A 3,051-nucleotide genomic window follows, 5' to 3' on the forward strand; every position below is an offset into this window, starting at 1 on the left:
TGGATGCGGTTTGCAATCCATTCAGACTCTGAGAAATCATATTGACTTGCTGAGTCAATATTTTATTCTGAGCCAATATGGCATTCAGAGTATCAATTTCAAGAACTCTCTTCCTCTAAGGCGTCCATTACTCACAAGATTCCTTTCAGAAGTGTACATGAACTGGTTATTTGCAACCATGTCAATGAGTTCCTGAGCTTCTGCAGGCGTTTTCTTTAGGTGAATGGATCCACCTGCAGAATGGTCCAATGACATCTTAGATAATTCAGACAGACCATCATAGAATATATACAGGATGGTCCATTCTGAAAGCATGTCAGAAGGATACTTTTTGGTCAGTTGCTTGTATCTCTCCCAAGCTTCATAGAGGGATTCACCTTCTTTCTGTTTGAAGGTTTGAACATCCACTCTAAGCTTGCTAAGCTTTTGAGGAGGAAAAAACTTGGCTAAAAAAGCCGTGACCAGCTTATCCCAAGAGTTCAGGCTATCTTTTGGTTGAGAGTCCAACCATATTCTAGCTCTGTCTCTTACAGCAAATGGGAAAAGTATAATCCTGTATACCTCGGGATCAACCCCATTGGTCTTAACAGTATCACAGATCTGCAAGAATTCAGTTAAGAACAGAAAAGAATCTTTTGATGGAAGTCCATGAAACTTGCAATTCTATTGCATCAGAGAAACTAATTGAGGCTTTAGCTCAAAATTGTTTGCTCCAATGGCAGGGATTGAGATGCTTCTTCCATGCAAGTTGGAATTTGGTGCAGTAAAGTCACCAAGCATCTTCCTTGCATCTCCACCATTGTTATTATTTTTGGCCATGTCTCCTTCTTTTTCGAAAATTTCTGTCAGATTTTCTCCAGAGAGTTGTGCTTTAGCTTCCCTTAGCTTCCTTTTCAGATTCCTTTCAGGTTCAGGATCAGCTTCAACAAGAATGTTCTTATCCTTGTTCCTGCTCATATGAAAAAGAAGAGAATAGAAAAGAAAATATGGAATCCTCTATGTCACAGTATAGATATTCCTTATGTGAGTATAAGAAGAGAGGAATAGAAGAAGGAAAAGATAAAAATTTGAACACAGAAGAGAAGAGTGGGTTCGAATTTTTGAGTAGAAGAGAAGTGTTAGTAGATAAATAAATAATTAGAAAGAGATGAGAGATGGAAGAATTCGAAAATAAAATAAAATAAAAATATTTTTGTTTTTAATTTAAAATTAAAGTTAAAATTCGAAATTTAAGAAGAGAAATAAAATTAAATTAAAATTTAAATCAAATAGTTAATTAAAAAGGAATTTTGGAAAAGAAGTTAGTGATTTTCGAAAATTAGAGAGAGAGAGAATTAGTTAGGTAGTTTTGAAAAAGATAAGAATCAAACAAGATAAGATTAATTGAAAAAAAAGATTTGAAAATCAATTTTGAAAAGATAAGAAGTTAGAAAAGATTTTGAAATTGATTTTGAAGAAGATGTGATTGAAATTTATTTTGAAAAAGATTTGAAAAAGAAATTTAAAAAGATTTGATTTTGAAAATTAAAGTTGATTACTTGACTAACAAGAAACAAAAAGATATGATTTTAAAATTTAAAGATTGAACCTTTCTTACTAGGCAAGTAACAAACTTAAAATTTTTGAATCAATCACATTAATTGTTAGCATTAATTTTGAAAATATGAAATAGAAATAAGAAAAAGATTTTGAAATTAAATTTTGAAAATTTCGAAATTATGAAAGAAAAAATGAAAAAGATTTGATTTTTGAAAAAGATTTGAAAAAGATAGAATTTTTAAATTGAAAATTTGATTTGACTCATAAGAAACAACTAAATTTTAAAAAGTTTTGAAAAAGTCAACTCAAATTTTTGAAAATTTATGAGTGAATAAGGAAAAGATATTTTTTTTATTTTTAAATTTTTAATGAAGAAAGAGAAAAACAATAAAAAGACTCAAAACAAGAAAATTATGAATCAAAACACATGATGCATGCAAGAACACCTTGAATGTCAAGATGAACACCAAGAACACTTTGAATGTCAAGATGAACACCAAGAACTTATTTTTGAAAATTTTTAAGAAAAGAAAAACACGCAAAACACCAAACATAGAAATTTTCAAACTTTAGACACTAACAAATTGAAAATGCATATGAAAAATAAGAAAAGACACCAAACAAGAAAAAATTAAAGATCAAACAAAGAAATTCATCAAGAACAACTTGAAGATCATGAAGAACATCATGCATGAGTTTTCGAAAATTTTAATGAAATTAAAAAGATGCAATTGACACAAGACTCAAACAAGAAACATCAAAATTTTTTGGTTTTTATTATTTTATTAAAATTTTTTGAAATTTTTCGAAAATTAATTGGAAAAAGGAAAGTAAGGATTTCAAAATTTCTAATGAGAATTCCAAGAGTCATGCAATGTTAGTCTAAGGCTCCAGTCCAGGAATTAGACATGGCTTACTAGCCAGCCAAGCTTTCAGTGAAAGCTCCGGTCCAAAACACTAGACATGGCCAATGGCCAGCCAAGCTACAGCATACATAGTTCAAGCATGTGAAGAGGAAGCCTCAGTCCAAAAGAATTTAGATATGGCTTTACAGCCAGCCAGGCTTCAACATGTTATCTTGAAACTCTAGAATTCATTCTTAAAAATTCTGAAGCCATAGAATAATTTATTTTATATTTTTTTTTGAAAATTTTTTCAAAAAAAAAGAGTAAAAACGAAAACTTAAAATTAAAATAAAATTACCTAATCTGAGCAACAAGATGAACCGTCAGTTGTCCAAACTCAAACAATCCCCGGCAATGGCGCCAAAAACTTGGTGCACGAAATCGTGATCGTTCATTTCTTGGCAACGGCGCTAAAAACTTAATAAGCACGTTCTTAATCTTAGTTCTTCTTCACAATCTCGCACAACTAACCAGCAAGTGCACTGGGTCGTCCAAGTAATAAACCTTACGTGAGTAAGGGTCGATCCCATGGAGATTGTCGGCTTGAAGCAAGCTATGGTCACCTTGTAAATCTCAGTCAGGCGGATTCAAATGGTTATAGAGTTTT

The 3,051-nt window shown here is 31.4% G+C and overlaps 1 non-coding gene across 1 annotated transcript; it reads left to right on the top strand.

Annotated features, from left to right (window-relative positions):
• The first annotated feature begins 309 nt into the window (after positions 1 to 309).
• LOC112725086 (small nucleolar RNA R71) lies at positions 310 to 417 on the top strand. The gene has a single exon (XR_003164215.1). It is a non-coding gene; the product is annotated as a small nucleolar RNA R71 (small nucleolar RNA).
• Positions 418 to 3,051: the final 2,634 nt, after the last annotated feature.

Source organism: Arachis hypogaea, chromosome 11 (genome assembly GCF_003086295.3).
Source record: "Arachis hypogaea cultivar Tifrunner chromosome 11, arahy.Tifrunner.gnm2.J5K5, whole genome shotgun sequence".
Classification (NCBI taxonomy): domain Eukaryota; kingdom Viridiplantae; phylum Streptophyta; class Magnoliopsida; order Fabales; family Fabaceae; genus Arachis; species Arachis hypogaea.